Source organism: Camelus dromedarius, chromosome 7 (genome assembly GCF_036321535.1).
Source record: "Camelus dromedarius isolate mCamDro1 chromosome 7, mCamDro1.pat, whole genome shotgun sequence".
Lineage (NCBI taxonomy): Eukaryota > Metazoa > Chordata > Mammalia > Artiodactyla > Camelidae > Camelus > Camelus dromedarius.
This window is the reverse complement of record NC_087442.1, coordinates 29,045,553-29,064,357: the sequence shown is the minus strand read 5'-3', so window position 1 is coordinate 29,064,357 and position 18,805 is coordinate 29,045,553. Positions and strand designations below refer to the sequence as shown.

The window sequence follows — 18,805 nt, the reverse complement described above, 5'->3', positions numbered from 1 at the left end:
TCAGGTGATCTAAAAATCCAATCTCCCAGCAAATAAATATGAAGGAAATGACACTTTAAAAGTATTGAATGCTTACACAGCACCCTCTAGTGAAGAAATGGGTGTTTTTTTAAATCACTAAATAAGCCCTGCTTCCCAATAGGAGGTTTCTTTAATTTATATACCGATGCAGAAAAATATCAAGAGTACCCTCACTGTGCTTTTGCTGGGGACATAGTGATGAATGACACAAATAAATGACACAAATGACATCCTCTCAAAATTACTAAATACTTACTGCATTTTAAAAATTACATTTTATTTAATAAAAATGTAAGTTTTAAACTCTTATTTCTTAATGTATTCTATTATGATTCTACTTTTGTTTAGGATTAAAAAAAATTTTACCCTGACTTGGAGGCTTACTCTAATCAAGAAATAGATCAGTCCAATAGTTTAGCCAGACTCTCTGAGATTACGTTCTGGGAGAGCATAGTGGTTTCCCTCTGGTGTACATTTCTCAAAACCAGAGATTCAGTCTCTCTATTCCTAGAAGTCAGTCAGCTTCTGGACCTAATTACAAAGGATACCAGAAAGATTCTTTTTTTTTTTTTTTCCAGAAAGATTCTATTAGTTCTACTCGGGCTGAACCTTAGTATCATGTTCTGTTTTAAAGGAGGTCTGAGATTCTGGACCTAATCATCCTGAGTCACCTCAAATATCTGATTCACACACAAAGACCTTCACAAAAGAACAACAAATTAATTTCAGAATTCTCTGTTTTGATCTCATTAAGGAAGTTAACTTTGAATACTTGCACTACACACACTACCTATAAATAGAATATTTCTCTGTAAGGTTTGTTAACGTAAGGTATATCCTGAATCTGATCACATCAATGTCTCTAGCACAAAAAGTTTCATGCATTTATCTGTTTCTTCTCTTTCCTTGTATATTACAATTTCAGTGTTTTATTAAAAAGTACATGCTAAGGTAGTTGTCAAACGTTGCCTCTTCTACATTGAATGTCTCCTACATAGTGGCTTGATTAAACAATTTTACAAAGTGAAGAGTGAATTTCTGGATAGCTTAAACAAATAGGGAAAATAAATATATACAATAGAACAAAATTATTTGAGTCAACTAATTATTCAAATTCTTTTCTAAGGCTTACTCAGACCTCTTCATGCCTCTCCTCCACCCCAACTCCCCCACAGCAGCCTAAATCTGCTCCTTCCGATCTTCTCTATTTCACAAAGCTACCATTACCCACATAACTCAGTCCTAAGACTAAACATCAGTCAAGACTCTTCTCCATCACTCCATATACAAGTCGTCAGCAGGTCCTATTGGCTCTATCTACATAATAGATTTTGAATCTAGCCACTTCTTACCACCTTGTTAGTCACGATAAGCAGTCTGAGTCATCATTATATTCCTCTGATCTATGTTACTGCAACAGCCTCATAGATGCTCTCCTTACTTCTACTCTTGGCCACTTACAGTTTATTCTCTTTGAAAATACCAAGTCCTTCCCTTTTCAGGGGCTGTGCAAGTACTGTTCCCTCCACTTTGCCTTGACCTTCATATTGTGCACTCCTTCGTTTGGTTAGAGAAGGTAACATGAAAGAGTGAGTGTTCCATTTTGCTTGAAACTTATTATTGAAAATTATAACTAAAATTTTCTGAAATTGTACTGAAAATTGAGGTTCTTCTAAATATTAATTTCTCTTAGAATCTCAGAAACCAGCAGGTATATAATTTTCTGTCTGTAAATTCACATGGAAATAAAATGGCTCTGTACAGATGCTTTTTTCCTCCTAGAAAAGAAAACTTCCAGACTAGTACAGTCTGCTGCCTAAGAAGCTTCAGATCACTTCTGAAAAATGTTAGAAAAATGCTGCATTGGTTTCTAACTTCTAAGAAAAGTTGAATTTACTGAATGGAACAGCAAACCACTATAATAGGGCCTAGATTACCTAGAAGGTGTTACTACTCAGCTTCTAAAAGTTATTCAAGTTATTGATACCATCAATATCATGGCAGTTTTGAGAGGGGAGAAAACAATTCTTCCACTGGTTTTGTATATGTGGAAACCTGTAACATCTGTAGTTTCCTGGCTGTTACAGATTAACGAAACCTAAATTAACTCTTCAATCTTACAAACTCTTATGAACTTACGAACAATCTTATGACCTCTTTAGGGCAGTTATAAAACTTTAAAATAACTTGTTTACTCAAGTGATGTGGTAACTATTTGTGCTAGATAATTTTACTTTCAATATTCATTTCCATCTTACTTATTTCCTGAGATTTAATGTAAAGAATTCTATACTTCCCATTCTCTGTTTAAATCACTACAATTTTGTTCTGCCTGCTCCTTCTAACACACAACTGCTTTTGTAAAGGTCAACAGTTATTTGGACTCCTTTTATTTTTCTAGCACCTTAAAGTATGTATTTCAGAGGCTTTTGTCCTCAATGATCTTCCCTTTTAATGACATAAACACCATACGTGAATGATCTTACCTACTCTCATGAATATCATTAAGACACTGATTGCTGCTGAATCTGCATCTCTAGGTCAGGCTTTGCTCCTAAACTCCAGATCATTTCTGTCATTGTCACTTGGTACCCTACAAAACTCTAAACCAACACATATCAGAATCTTAAGTCACCATCTTCACTCCAACACTCCAATACTCTCTGTTATTACCTATCTCTGTGAACAGCATCACAATCCTAGCATGGACCAACACAGAAACCTAGAATTTATCCATGACTCCTCATGCCTTCATATCTAAATCATCACCCCTGTCAGTTTTACCTCCTTCCTATCATTTGTATCTGTCTACTTTCCTCTCTCCTCCTTCTCCCAGATGTTCAAGTCTTCATCACTTCTCACGTGGATTACTGCATGCAACAGCATCGTAACTGGCCTCCTTTGTCTTCAGTCTTTCCTCCACACTTGTAAATCACATCAGATCAATTTGCTGTTTAAAGTTTTCAAAGTTACATCTGTGAGAATCTTCAAGACAAGTCCTCTTTCTCCCTCTCTACCATTTTAGCACCTGTAATCCTACTCCATTGTATCAAGAGACTTCAGTCATATCTGCAGGTATGAATTCCAAAGTCTCTCTCCACCGGATGACCTATATGCAGAGCACTCTGGTTGAAATGTCTTTTCATTTTTCTCTTCAACAAACTTATTGATAATCTGCCTCTGGAGTTTTATGTTAGAAACCAACATGCCCCCCTGATTTTCTGATGTCCCACCTCATCTTGGTTAGCAGTCCCCCTCTCCTCACTTTCTCATAGCACTCTGTGCTTATTTTTATCATTTCACCTTTCAGGCCAAAATGTACTTGTTCAATCCATCTATTTTCTCAACTGGACTTTTAAGTTCTTTGAGGCTAATGACCCTGACCTGTCTCCAAATCCATCCCCCAACCCATGCAGTAACTAGTATAATGGTCTGCTTCTGTTTTTGTCATGCTTTCATGTAATATAGGTGGGGTTTTCTCCTTATCATCATCACATGTTTACTGATTGCATTATTCAATGTATCTGTATCTTTACTCATTTTACATATATTATTAGATCTGCCTAATAAGAGATATGTGTTGAAATTTCCTGCTGTAATTGTATTTTGGTCTACTTCTAAAATTTTAATAGGTTTTGATTTATAGATTTAGTAGTCATATAGTCCAGTGTATACAGGTTTGTGCTTGTTACATTTTCATTGATTTTGCGTTTCATCATACTACAAAGTTCTTTATTCTGTTTATTGCATCTAATATTAGTAATATCTGATATTGATAGTCCTGATTTCTGTGGGTTTACCTTTACCTGTAAAGGGATCTTTTATACTCTTTTTCCTTCAACTTTTCTTGTAATAGCATTTAGCCATCTTTTGTTTTTTAAGCTAGCGTCTCAGTTGAAAATTTCAATCCATTCTCATTTAGTGTAATAACTGACATAATTGACAATATTTTTTCTCTTTTGTTTTTGTTGGTGCAACAAAATTCACTACATTTTCCCCTTGAAAATCTGATGACTCTGCTTTTCCTTTTTTAAAATAAAAAACCATTAAACATTATTCTGTTTTTCTGTTCTTAGTAAAACACATATGACTCTCTTATATATAAGCAAGAGAAGACCTATGTGGTTTCCTCCACCACCATGGCCCAGTTCTCCCTATGTATACTCTACTAGGATGAGGCCTTCTGAATACTCTTCATTCCTCTTCTTCTCTTAGGAGCCCCCCTACTCTCTGCAAACTATAGCTCTTAGATTTTGTTGGCATAATTTAGTACTTAATAGATTTTTACTTACATTTTGTTTTGTCTGTTTACAGGATCCTTATTTAGCACTCATAGTTCACATTCCCAGTCAACACTATCTATTAAATACGCAGTCATCAAAGTTCATCCCTCTCACTGCTTCCTCTTGATTCATCCTCTGCCTTCACGAGGTCTCTGGTTCTTTTTTGGTTTGGTTAGAGTCTTTTCTGAAGTATTTTCCTCAGCTGGGTTGCTTGGGTAATGTACTTTCTGAGTGCTTACATATCCTTGACCGTCTTTCTTTCACCCTCACAGGCATATCGGACCCCAGCTTGGTTGAGAATAAGATCTTTGTCTAAGTGAAAATGTAATTTCACTCTTTTCTAGTTTCAGCTGTGCCCATGAGAAGTCTGATGCCACTCTAACCTTCTTACTTTCCTTTGTTAAAAACTTAATTCTTTCTGCCTGGAAGCTTGTAAAAAATTTAATCTTTGTTTTTAGTTTACACATTTTAACCAGAATTTATGCCCAGGAGTGTCTTTTTTCTTCTTCTTCTTCATCAGTCCAAACTAAAACTCAAAAACTTTTCCAAAATGCAGTCTTTTTTTTTTTTTTTTCAATATTCAGTCCTGATAGAGTTTTTCATCTTAGGAACCACTTCTTTTTTTTAAAGAATGTGTTTATGATTACCAGTCTTCCATGTTCCTTTTTCTTCCCTGAATTCTGAATTCAATTACCACACTTGTTTTTAAGTTCCATGATATCTTTCTTCATGCTGCATTTAGATGTCCTTATGTGCTCTTAATTTTTAATTCAGGTTTTTTACTTTCTCTGCCAGCAATTTTATTGTACTAGACAAAGATCTTAATTGTCAGTCTTTTCTCCAGCTGCTGGAAAGTGTTTTATTTTCTGTTGCCTCTTTAATGCTCAGGTTTTTTTATTAAGTACTTGTGTGACTTTAAGTTTTTTAATATTTGAATATGTTGAGACATATGAAATTACTGTGGTGTGAGGCTTGAACCCAGCTATTTTTATTCCTTCAAATAGCTATCCAAATCCCCAGCACCAAAATGATGATCCATTGTCTCCCTGCTAGTTTGAAATGCCACATTAATCATATATAATAATTTCATATATTGGATTTTGTCCTTTATTGTCTTTCCTGGTTTACTTCTGGGGATCAGCAATAGAGAGCTTTCCATTAATACCACACTGTTTTAATTATTGTCACCTATTTTTAATATAAGGCTATTTCTATATCCTACTCTTCTTTTTAAAGAGATGTACTGATTTTTAAAAATTATTTAATTCATACATATGTACTTTTTCCTTAGAACACTACAGATAATCACTGATAAGAGCTGGATATCTTTCCAAATCTTAGGAAACAAAATGAACAGATTTTACATATGTAAACATATGTGTGCAAGAAAAAAAAGACATTTTAAAACATAAATAAAATCATGCTGTTTATGCAATATTTTGACTTGCCAATAAATGAATTCAAATCTATTATTTTCCCTCTGAATATTGCTTTATCTGAATCACATAGGTTTTGATATCAAGGCTTTATCTGTTGTTCAGTTCTAAGTTTTATTTTGATTTCTTCTGTAATATAGAAATTATTTTTATTTTGATTTCTTCTGTAATACAGAAATTATTAAAATGCATAATTTTAAATACCCAATTTTAGGCACTGAGGAGGCGTTTGGTTGTTAAATCCTAAATTCATTACATTTTGGTTAATGAAAAGTATCCTATAAAATATCACTTTTTTAAAAAAAAGGAATTTATTAAGGCTTCCTTTGTGGCCTAGAACATGAATGTATTTTAAAAACAATCCACATCTGTTTGAAAAGAATCCAAATATATAAATTATTAGAATTCTAGATAAATATCAATTAGATACACTTGTTAAGTGTTATTTGAATCGCCTATATCTTTCCTTTTTGTCTAATATGTTTACACTGAAGTCTTCACATATACTTATATATTTTCCATTTCTTTTTTAGTTCTACCATTTTCATTTTATATATTTCAAAGTCGTATATGTTAAAACTACCTTGTTTTGCTTTTATCAAAATGAACACTTCCTCTTTGTTCCTTTAAATAATTTACTACCCCAGAGGGTTGTTTTTTTTTTTTTTTTTTGTCTTGGTATCTACCAGGTATAAATATTTGCTAAATGAATGACATATTTTTTGATCATTTTATTTTGAACCATTATGTATTATTGTAATTTAGGTATGATTTCACTGGATTTTGGTTTTAGCCAACATGTGAGTTACTATATTTTAATCAGTGAGCTCTATCAATTATATTATTTTTCTTTTTTATTAATATGGTTAGAATTATTTTTGACATTATATTTATCTGCTTTTTATGTATTGTGCTTCCATGGTAAATACATACATGTGTGTCTCCTTTTCAGCCTTGTTAGACTGATTCTATTTGGTCTATCTACCCTCTATCTCTGACCCTTGATCTAAAAGCTTGTAACATCCTTATCTTCTTCTGGTACAGCAGGACCTCCTTATCCACAGGGTATATGTTCTACAACCCCCAGTGGATGCCTGACACCATGGATAGTTCCAAACCATCTATAAACTGTTTTTTCCTATACTAATAGGTGGGTAGCATATACAGCATGAATACGCAGGACAAAGGGATGATTCAAGTCCTGGGTGGGACACTGAGAGATTTAATCCCATGGTGTGCAATTTAAAACTTACAAACTGTTTATTTCTGGAATTTTCCATTAAATGTTTTCACACTGTGGGTAAGTGAAACCACAGAAAGCAAAAAGGCAGATGAGGGGGGACTACTGTACTTGCTTTTAAATCCTCCCCTTCTTGCTAACACCCTTCACCTTACCATTTAACAAAAACTAAACTTGGCCAGTAACTATGATCTCATCTGAAAAAAGAAGTTTAATTTTATTTTGCTTCATTCTCTCTTCAGTCGCCCAAATTCCAAACTTGTTATCATAGAAGTTTAGCATCACTTACCATCTGATAAACACACTCGCTTTTTTCCCCCACAGCCAATAGCTATTTAGTTATCAACATGTTTAGTAATTTCTTTTCTCAACGTTATTTCTTGCACCCAATTACTTCTGGGTTTATTTTTCTTCTTGTAGCAGTATTTTTATATATTATTTTTAAGAGTCAGAATAGCAGTTCTTGACTGGGAATACTTTTCTGTGAAATATGTGGGGGGTATTTTTAGTTTATCAAAAGGACTGGATAGAGTTATTGGCATTTAATGGGTGAGGGCCAGAGTTGCTAAATATCTTGCAATACACAGTACAATCTCATTCAAAATGTCAACTGTTAATTGTACTCATGCTTAAGATGATAACTTTAAGTTCCTGTATATATGAAAATGTATTTACCTTCACTTAAGTGACAGAATGGCTAAAGAATTACAGTTCAGAGTTTATTCCTCAGACCATTTGTCTTCCTCCATATATAGTTGTTATTAAGTAGTATAATGTCAGATGGTCATTTCTTGATAGGAATCATCTAGATAAATTGTCTTTTCAATAGGTAACTTACACAGGAGTTTTGCCTTTATTCTTGATATTTTGAAGTTCATTGTGATGTGTCTATATTTTTAAATTTTAAATTAAAATATGTTGTATACCTTTATCTATTTATGTGTGTGTATAAATCTTACTTTGTACCTGGTAGATCCTTCAGTCCTAAGGATTTGTACATTCAGTTTGGGACCATTCTTGGCCATTATTGCTTCAAATATAGTCTATCTTCCACTTTCTCCTTCTGGAACTCTTATTAAACAGATGTAAGAGCTTCTGGCAAGGTTCTCCATGTCTCTTACTTTTCCTTCGTAACTCTTTGCATTGTATTCCAGATTTCTTCACGTCTATCTTCCAGTCCACTAATTAGCTCTTCAAATGAGTCCCATCTGCTGTTCTTCATATATACTTAGTTTTAATATTCAGTAATAGTTTCCTTTTTTCATAATTCACTCTACTTGTTTCATAATTCCTGTTTGTTATTTTGTGGAAGCAGATCTCTCTTTTATTGCTCAGAGGAATAAAGTTCTTTTTAGACTCTTCTGTTTTATTCCATTTTATCTAACCTAAGTCACTCTTGTGTTGAATATGTTGTCCTTGTTTTATGATGCTTACAGTCTCCAGATTTTAGTGATTTGTGGTTGTGCACCCGTCTTCTAGCCTGTAAAGACCCCCTAAGCATGGAAGACTCAAACCAGCAATCCTGGCCTGGACTATCAGTAATGCAGTTCTTAAGGATTGCCAGAGAGAGTTCCCATTTGTTTCTTTCTTTAGGGAATTATGCCTTTTCTATTCCAGAGATAACTCCCTTTCTTGTTTCAAACAGAACTTCATTAAAACTTTATGGATGTCTAAAGTTTGCTGTGGAAGGGCAAAACGTCAGCATATGTTCAGTTCAGCATCTTGAAGTCATAAACATATTTTTCAGAAAATTCTTGGTTTTTTTGGTCATGTTTTTCTTTCAGAATTTTCAAAATCATTTCATCAAGTTAAAGCAATCCCCTTTGGCACTCTGAATTTAAGATGTTTAATTTTACAAAGTAATTTAGATAAAAAACAAATGTCTTTTTTAATGCTGAGTCATCCCAGCCAAGAACATGACATGTCTATTTATTCAATCTCCTTTTGTTTTACTCAATATAGTTATAAACTTCTCTTCATTTGGGTCCTTCACATTTCTTGTACATTTACCTTTAGATATTTATGTCTTTTGCTCTTAAGGCTAGAATGTTATTACCTCGTGTTCTCAAGCTGGCTATTATTTGTAAATTAGAAACCAACTGAATTTTGCACATTAGTTAAAAAAAAAACTACCTCACTTTATGATTACCTTTACTAACAGTTTCTAAGTTAATTACCTTGGATTTACCAAGCATATATTCATATAATCTAAAATATCATTTTGTCTCCTCTTTCCTAATAAAAAAGGCCTACTATCTTCATCAAAGGTAACATAGTTCAGTGGTTTAAGAACAGTGGTTGGCAAATGTTTTTTTTTCTGTAAAGGGCAAGAAAGTAAATATTTTAGGCTTATTGGGGCATACAGGACTGTGTTATAACCACTCAGTTCTGCTATGATGTGACAAAAGTAGACACAGACAATACATAAAGGAATGAGCATGGTTCTGTTCCAATCAAATTTTAAAGGTCTGCAAACTAGTCGTACACTTGTGAGTAAAAGTAAACTCAGTCTGCCTAAGTTAAAATCTGGTCTTCAGCATTTACTGGCTGTGTAACCTTAGGCAAGTTTCTTAAACTCTCATTGCCTCAGTCTCTACAACTTTATATGGCATAATAATAGTTTTGATGTCTGTGGCACCCATTTGTGATATTATCATAATCTATGGTAATGAAATAATGTTTAATAATTAGAATAGTACTAGGCATGAAGTAAATGCTCTGTCATTATTGCTACACTTTATAATTATCTGCACCTCTTATTTTTTCCTTTTGTGTAACTGAATTGCCTTTGGTTCTCAAAACCATGTAAGACAAGAACAGCTTATAATAAGCATCCTTGTTTTGTTATTGACATTAGTGCAAATGCTGTTAGTGTTTCTCTGTTAAGCATATGACTTATTTTGGTTTCAGATATACGTTTATGAAGTTAAAGAACTATTCATCTAATCAAATTTTACTAAGATTACAAAAGTTGGAATAAGGTTTTAACTTTAATAAAAATGCCCTTCTGGCATCTATTATAATGATAACCTCCCTTTAAAAAAATCTCTTTACCTATTTATAAAGTGTATTTCTCTAATAGTGAACCATTTTGCCATGAACCCCATTTGATCATTGTATATTATTCATTTATTTTGCTGATAATATCCATTTTGGTGGCATTTCATTAAGGGATTTTGGTATTTATATTGATAATTGAGATTGATTTATAAAGTTTGTTGGGGTGGATACTTTTTTTTTTACTGGATTTCAAAATCAGAATTTATGTTTGCTTTATAAAAAAGAACTGAAATGCTTCTCTCTCTCTTTTTTTTTTATGCTCTGGAACTATTCAAATTGTATTAGTGTAATCTATTCCTTGGAAGTTCTAAAGAAGTGAACTGTTAAACTCTCTCAGTCCAGGACTTTTTTTGGAAGTTGGCTTTATGACAGCTTTTCTCAAAAGACAGATAAAAATCACAACATAAAAATTAAAAAACAACCACCAAAAACAGCATAAACAAAAAACAAACTAGAAATAGCATCTTCAAAACATGTAACAATAAAAAGCTAAAAGATCCAATATGCAAAAAGGTCTTATAAATCAATAAAACACATGTGGACCCACCAAATAGAAAAATAGCAAAGACCAAAGGCAATTATTGGTAAAAGAAATATGTATAAACCACTAACAAAAATGTGAAAGACTAATCAATTAAATGTTGTTGAAAGCAGGCAAACTAAAATGAAGTAGTATTTACAAATCATATTGGAAAATTTAGAACATCAGAAAATCCAGGGATATCACTGTATGGGTTCTTTCAAATACAGTGGGAGGCAGTATAACACGATTCCACTTTTTCAGGAGACAAACTGGCAACAGTTACCACAATTCTAAATATACATATATCTTTGAGTCACAAACTCCACTTTAGGAATGTATTTTATAGAAAACCTACCCAAGTTGCCAGAGATGTTCACTGTAGCAGTTTTTGTAATACTAAAAAACTGAAAACAATCCAGATATTCTTCAATAAAATGTTACATATCCACAGAGTGGAATATTATGCAGCCATTATAAAGAGAGAACTACAGCTGTACATACTGGCAGGTAAAGTGTCCAGGAAACACTCTTTAGTTAAATAAGCCAATTAGAATACAGTATATTGCATAAAATCCCATTTAAAATCAAAGGAAAACAAAAGAAACATGCTAACACATGGAAGAAATTCTGCAAGAATATATCACAACCAACTATAATATAGGGAAAAACAAGACTTTTCACTTCCTAAGTTACATATTAAAAAAATTTAACAGGAATCTTTTATGACTGGAATTTTTAATAAAAATACATTTTTAAAACTATCTTGTAGTACAGTGGAACTAATGTTTTTCAAATTCAGGCAGAATGACTTATTAGTTTCAATTCTAAACATGCAGTCCCTGGCTTTGGCAAGAGCAAGCTTTTTAACTGGATCTCTTAGCTCCAATTCATCCTCAAACCGCTTTCAGAAAAACCTTTATAAAATACTAACATGTTCATTCTTAAAGTTGTTCAATAGCCTTCAGGATGAAATTCATATATTTTAGCATGGATTCCACAGGTCATTATCTAGCCACTGCCAAATTCTGACTCATTTTCTACTCTAACATCATATGATCTGGTTACATAACTTATAGCTGCCTAATGAAATGTGCTCTCTCATCCTTCTCTGCCTGCACATACACCTGCTACACTGAATATACTTTCCCACCATCTTCAGTTGGCTAAATCTTATTCATTCTTCAAAAGATAAACCTCAGGGAAGCTTTCAACTTGTCATCTCCATTTCAGTTAAATTCTAATTTCTATTCCTAGAGACACCATTTACTATCTCTAATCTTGCTATGTTGTAAATGCCTTCAGCATTATAACCTCTCCTACCATATTATCAAATCCAGTAGAGTCAGAGACTGGATCTTTTATCTTTTATCCCCTAGTACTTAGCATATATTGTTTAACAAAACCCAGTTGAATTTAGTGATATTAAGTTGGTTTTTTAATTCATTTACCAAACTTCCTCAGAATTGTTAATGATTGAGAGCTGGTTAAAAAGAATAAAGTTTATGTATATTATGTTACCATAATTACATTTTTTTCCTGAATGATAGAGCCATTTATTCATCTCACTTTCTAGTTATTTCATTTCAGCAAAACCTCCACTAGAGGGCACACAAGGAAAAGCAGAAGCAAAACTCAATCTGACAGGGAAAAAAAATGTACCTTCTTAATCATGTATTTATTACTTCTCTGTTCCATGGGAAGAATGGCTAGTTTGTCTTCATGTCACATTTTTTATTGTACTGTTCAGCATTACCTACTGTTTTTAGTGAACTTTAAACAAACAGCCTTTAGCTGGGAGATTAATGAAACAACTATGTTAAAGGAGATTCTGAAAGTGATAAAATGCTGTGAATTGAATATCCATTTCCAGCTATTAGAGTAGTTTTATTAGATCAACAGTTCCACTAACAAATGCTGTAAAAGCTGATAAAATATAAAATATGTTTGAAGGCATTGTAGAAAAACTAAGGCAGCTAGAACATGAGAAGTCAAGATCCTGGGGAGAAAAGAGGCATTTGCTGAATCGAGTCCTACAATCTCCACCATTTTCTTTTGAGATGTTTGTCATTTCCCAGGTGGCATAAATAGAAGCAGTACCTCTAGGCCTTCTTGTAAGGTTGAGACACAAAAATGAGTCATGGGCTACCAACCAAGAACTTCCAGGATAAAGAGTCTGAAAAAAAGGGCACAGCAGAAAAGTGGCCCTGCAGAGACGGGAAGGGATCTTCTGCTGGGCTTTTATAGTCAAGGCATTTACAAATTCTTAAAATACACAAAATACATGTGGGGAGGGAGGGGGAAAGACTACAAACCAGTTGCTAAGAGGCTGAAAAGCTAAGAAGGGCTTTCCACATTCCTATAAAACTGAGGAGACCTAACTTGGCATTCATGACCCTCAAAGGGAGAGCAGCTCAAGTAAACACCCACGTCTGAGATGAGACCACTGAAGGGCTATAGTGGAAACAGATTAAATCTGACGCCCAGCCTTGACCACTATCATCCCTGATTACATCAAAGTTATAACTGCCAGTAAGAGAAAAATTAAATATTTTCTGGAAGCAAACAGATATACATAAATGTTTGTACATAATATCCAGTATTCAGTTAAAAATTACTAGGCATTCTAAGAGGCAGAACTGAGTGACCAAAAGAAAAGAGAAAGAAATAGTAAAAACAAATCTATACATGTTATCAGAAACATGCCTTAAAATACGTGTGATTAATATGTTCCAAAAAATAGCAGGTAGAGGAAAATTTAATTAGAGACCTGAATTTTAGTGGGGAAAAGAGGCAAGCAGAAATTCTGAAACTGAAAAATAGGATTACTGAAGTTAAGAAAGTAATAGATGGGTTTAGTAGCAGATTAGCTACAGCAGAAAAGGATTAGTAACCTAGAAGTTAGTCCAGGAGAAAATACCCAGAAAACTATTGTAATACATGGAGAGGAAAAATGATGGAAAATAAAGAAAAGAATGTTAAGAGATATAAGTGATATGGGTGTAATGATGGTAAATCCCTGTAGGAGAGAAGAGGGAGAATGAGGCAAAAGCAGGATCTGAAGAAATATGATGAAATATATCAAATAACAGATTCAAGTTCTATGAACTCCAAGCTGAACAAATACAAAGAAAACTATCCTGTACTATTGGGATATTACAGCAAATTTGCCCCAAACAAGAGACAAACAGAAAATCTTAAAAACAACCACAGGATAAAACACAATACCTCCAAAGAATCAACAATAAAACTAATAGCTGGCTTTTCAATAGAAACGATGGAGGCCAGGAGATAACAAAATAGCTTTAACTTCTAACCTAGAAATCTGTGCTCAATGAAAATACTTTCAAAATTACAGTGAAATAGGAAGGTGAGCTATGGTATAAGTAGCATATTATTTATATTATTTATATATATATAGCATATATTGTGCTATAAATAGCACAATAACATGGAATATATAACAACAATGGTACAAAGGCAGAAGTGGGGTTAGCAAATGGAGTTAAAATATTCTAAGATTATGCTCTTGTCCAGGAACTGGTAAAGGTACTAATTTATAAGACTCTAAGAAGTAGAGAATACATGTTATAATCTCTAGAGTACCCACTCAAAGAATAATAGAATGAATAACTAGCAAGATAGGGAACTGAATAATAAAAAGGTTAATCTAAAAACAATCTTAGAACAAAGAGCACTAATTAAATAGAACAGATATCAGTATGTACCCTAAATGCAAACAGACTAACTATTCCAGTTAAAAGGAAACTACTGTTAATTAACCTGGATTTATAAAGAACTATATATATGTTGCTTACTCTAAGTAAAAACACATAGAAAGGTTGAAAGGAAAAGGATGGAAAAAGACACATTATACAAACACTAAAAGCTGATATAACCATATTAATATTAGACAGTAAATTATAATAAAGAAGAATTACTAAACATGCAGAGGAGCACACTTCTTAAGAATAAAAAGTCAATGCATCAGGAATATAGTGGCCTTATGACATAAAAGAATAAGTTCAACAAAATACATAGTCACAGTAACTGGTAGAGCAAGCAAGCAAAAAAATCAGTAGTCATATAGAAGATCTCAACAGAACTAATAAAGGTTGCCTACTTAATACACACAGGCCATTTACACCCAACTGTTGCCAAATTAAATTCTTTTCTAGTGTACATGGAACATCTGCAAAAACTGACCATAGGCTAGGCCATAAAGTCAACACATTTCCAAGATCTAAAATCACACAGAATATGTCCTCTGACAACTGTGGAATTAAGCTAGAAATTAATTAAAAAAAGAAAACTAGGACAATAAAAAAAAAAACTTGATACATGGAATATTTCTCAACAATAAAAAGAAATGAACTACTGATACATAAAACATGGACATATCTAAAAATATGCTGAGTTAAAGAATTCAGATAGTAAGAATTTATAATGTATGATGTACTAACTAAAACACTAACCCTGGGTAGGAAAAAAAGTAAGAGTGGTTGCCTCTAGGGTTCAGGGGATTGTTGTGGAAGGGACCTGAGAGAACTTCCTAGGGTAGTGGGAAAATGTTCTATATTTTGAAAGGGTGTGAGCTACATGGATGTATATATTCATCATAATTCAAACTGTACACTTAAGATCTATGCATTTCACTTTGTAAATCAGATCTCAACAAAAAAGTGAAATTTAAAATATGCCAAATTGTACTATATAATATTTACAGATAGATGAATGGATGGATTATTATATGTATGTATATGTGGATGGATGATTATATATATATAAAATCTAATATGGACAGGAAATATACATACAAATTATGAGACTGGTTGCCTCCAGGAAACAAAGAAGAAAAGTGAATACGATTGGAGAGGATACAAAGGGGCCTTTAATAATATTGTATTACTTTATTTAAAACATACTTAAAGCAAAATCAGAATCATTAGGCAAAATATGGCTTTTTAAAGACTATATGAATTATAGCTTTGATATGCATAATTTTTGTATGGTTTTTCTTAATTTTTAATGTCTTCTATTAACTTTAATAAGTATCAATGAATATAAAAGATTAATATCTTCACAATATTAAATCCAGTAAATTCTTGACTAAATAAAGTTCCTAACAATTACACAGTTCCACAGAGACATATTAAGTAGAGATATTAAGCTTTCCCAGCAAGAATGGATTCACTTCTATGTATTCATGAGGTTATTGCTATAACATTGGAATGTGGGAAAATTTTCCAAAACAAAATGTAACTCTAGCACCATGTTTTTTTTTTTTACATTTTTTAAATTGAGTTATAGTCATTTTACAATGCTCTGTCAAATTTCAGTGTAGAGCACAATTTTTCAGTTATACATGAACATACATATATTCATTGTCACTTTTTCTTTCACTGTGAGCTACCACAAGATCTTCTATATATTTCCCTGTGCTATACAGTATAATCTTGTTTATCTATTCTGCATATGCCTGTCAGTATCTGCAAATTTTGAACTCTTAGTCTGTCCCTTCCCACCCCTCTACCCCTTGGCAACCACAAGTTTGTATTCTATGTCTATTAGTCTGTTTCTGTTTTGTATTTATGTTTTTTTCTTTCTTTTTTTTTTTAAGATTCCACATATGAGCGATCTCATATGGTACTTTTCTTTCTCTTTTTGGCTTACTTCACTTAGAATGACATTCTCCAGGAGCATCCACGTTGCTACAAATGGCGTTATGTTGTCATTTTTTATGGCTGAATAGTATTCCATTGTATAAATATACCACATCTTCTTTATCCAGTCATCTGTTGATGGACATTTAGGCTGTTTCCATGTCTTGGCTATTGTAAACAGTGCTGCTGTGAACACTGGGGTGCAGGTGTCTTTTTGAAGTAGGGTTACTTCTGGATATATGCCCAGGATTGGGATTCCTGGGTCATATGGTAAGTGTGTATTCCTAGTCTTTTGAGGAATCTCCATACTGTTTTCCACAGTGGCTGCACCAGACTGCATTCCCACCAGCAGTGTAGGAGGGTTCCATCTTCTCCACAGACTCTCCAGCATTTGTCATTTGTGGACTTTTGAATGATGGCCATTCTGACTGGTGTGAGGTGACACCTGATTGTAGTTTTGATTTGCATTTCTCTGATAATTAGTGATATTGAGCATTTTTTCATGTGCCTATTGATCATTTGTATTTCTTCTTTGAAGAATTGCTTGTTTAGGTTTTCTGCCCATTTTTGGATTGGGTTGTTTGTTTTTTCCTTATTAAGTCATATGAGCTGCTTATATATTCTGGAGATCAAACCTTTATCGGTTTCATCATTTGCAAAAATTTTCTCCCATTCCGTAGGTTGTCTTTTTGTTTTACTTATGGTTTCCTTTGCTGTGCAGAAGCTTGTAAGTTTTAATTAGGTCCCATTTGTTTATGCTTGCTTTTATTTCTATTGCTTGGGTAGACTGCCCTAGGAGAATATTTTTGAGATGTATGTGAGATAATGTTTTGCCTATATTTTCTTCTAGGAGGTTTATTGTATCTTGTCTTATATTTAAGTCTTTGATCCATTTTGAGTTTATTTTTGTGTATGGTGTAAGGGAGTGTAGCACTATGCTTTCTATTAATGAAAATATCATCTATATGCATATACAAGGTAGTATAATGGAAAATATATCAATTCTTTATATTTTATGCTTAACTTGCACTAGTAATCATCCTTCTGAAATCCTTAACACAGACCAATGATACATCAAAAATAATGTATTCTGGTGGGAAAATGCTGAAATAGAGTATATTTCAGTTAGAAGAAAATTTTAAGTTTTGAAAGTTATGAAGTCATGAGAGAAAGTTTAAAATGTTCTTTTTTCATTCTGTTCAGTTCTCCCAGGACTTCCAGTACCACTGGACATATCCTGAATACAAAATGTACAAACTAAGACAAAACTACTAAAATAGGTAACAAATTACTATATTCCACTGGATCTAAGACATTCTTAATTTTAGGAGGCATACCAATTTCAGAGATGCTAATGCGGGGAGAGTGTGTCATAATAAATGAAATATGGTTGGTTTTTATTTCAAATTATTTTTTGTGAAAATGTATCTTGTGACCTAAGCCTAATCAATACCAAAGTTCAAAGAGAAACTTCTGAAGAAAATGGATTATAATTTCTAATTACAAAGCATTTGAAATAATTATATTCACTACCTGGGTAATCTTTTTGAGGAGTGTTAGGCAACCTCTAGATTAACTTTAAAAATTCATTATTTTAGCAGTTAGAACAGAACTGAAAGACTGTTTAAGTCAATAATGTACTTGACATTCCCACTTAGACAACATCCTTTATCTCCTCTCTCTCTCTTGCTAAGCTACCAGAAAGGATGGCTTATATCCATTCTTTCCATATCCCAACACTCGTTTATTCCTGACCCACCACAATAACAATCCAGATTTTTTTCATATTGAAATAAATAATCATTTTTAATGTTCAGTCACAGCAACAGATAATAATTAATATACTTATGCATTTAATATAGTTTATTAAAATGATAATGTTTGAAGAAAAGTAGCAATATACTTATTAGTCTGGTTTTATAAATCAATCAGAAATGAGCAGTTTAGAAATCACAGCTCTCATAGCATAGCACCTGAAATGTTACCAATTAAAGTAAACGTAGCATTTGGTAAGCACCAGTACCATGAAATTGCAGCATGATAAGTACTTTCATATTCATTATGTTGTTTTAATTCTCACAGCCATCCTGCTAACTAGCTAGGTATCATATCTCCCAATGACAGAAGAAACTGAACCTCTAAGATTTCTAAAAGAATAAGTCATGCTTCACACTTTCTATGGTATAAATGGATTAATAGTTATTTTACAAGTGATATGTTTCAGTTAAGTTTTATAAATCAACTAGACAAATGATCATTCTATATCAAATCTATTAAATTCAACACAAATTTGATAAATACCACATGAAAGAATTGTGAAGAAGTTGAAAAATACATATGGTGCCATGGTAGTCAAGGGGCCTACAATAAAATCAAGACTTTGATACATGAAACAATGAGAGAACAAAATATGAGATGTATGAGATGTGTAAAAATGTGCTAAACAAGATAATTACCAACCCCAAAATCACAGCTTATGAACCAAAAGCACTCTTGTGGGTTGTAATAACATAAAGAAGCTTAATAGACAATTAATGTGGCCCTTGAAGGCATAATTTGAATGTACAGGAGGGGAGAAGAGG

General features: G+C 32.9%; 1 protein-coding gene across 1 annotated transcript in view; it reads right to left on the bottom strand.

The window, feature by feature from the left end:
- ASZ1 (ankyrin repeat, SAM and basic leucine zipper domain containing 1) overlaps positions 1-18,805 on the bottom strand; it is a 51,745-nt gene that overhangs the window by 18,627 nt on the left and 14,313 nt on the right. The gene's annotated exons all lie outside the window — the stretch shown is intronic.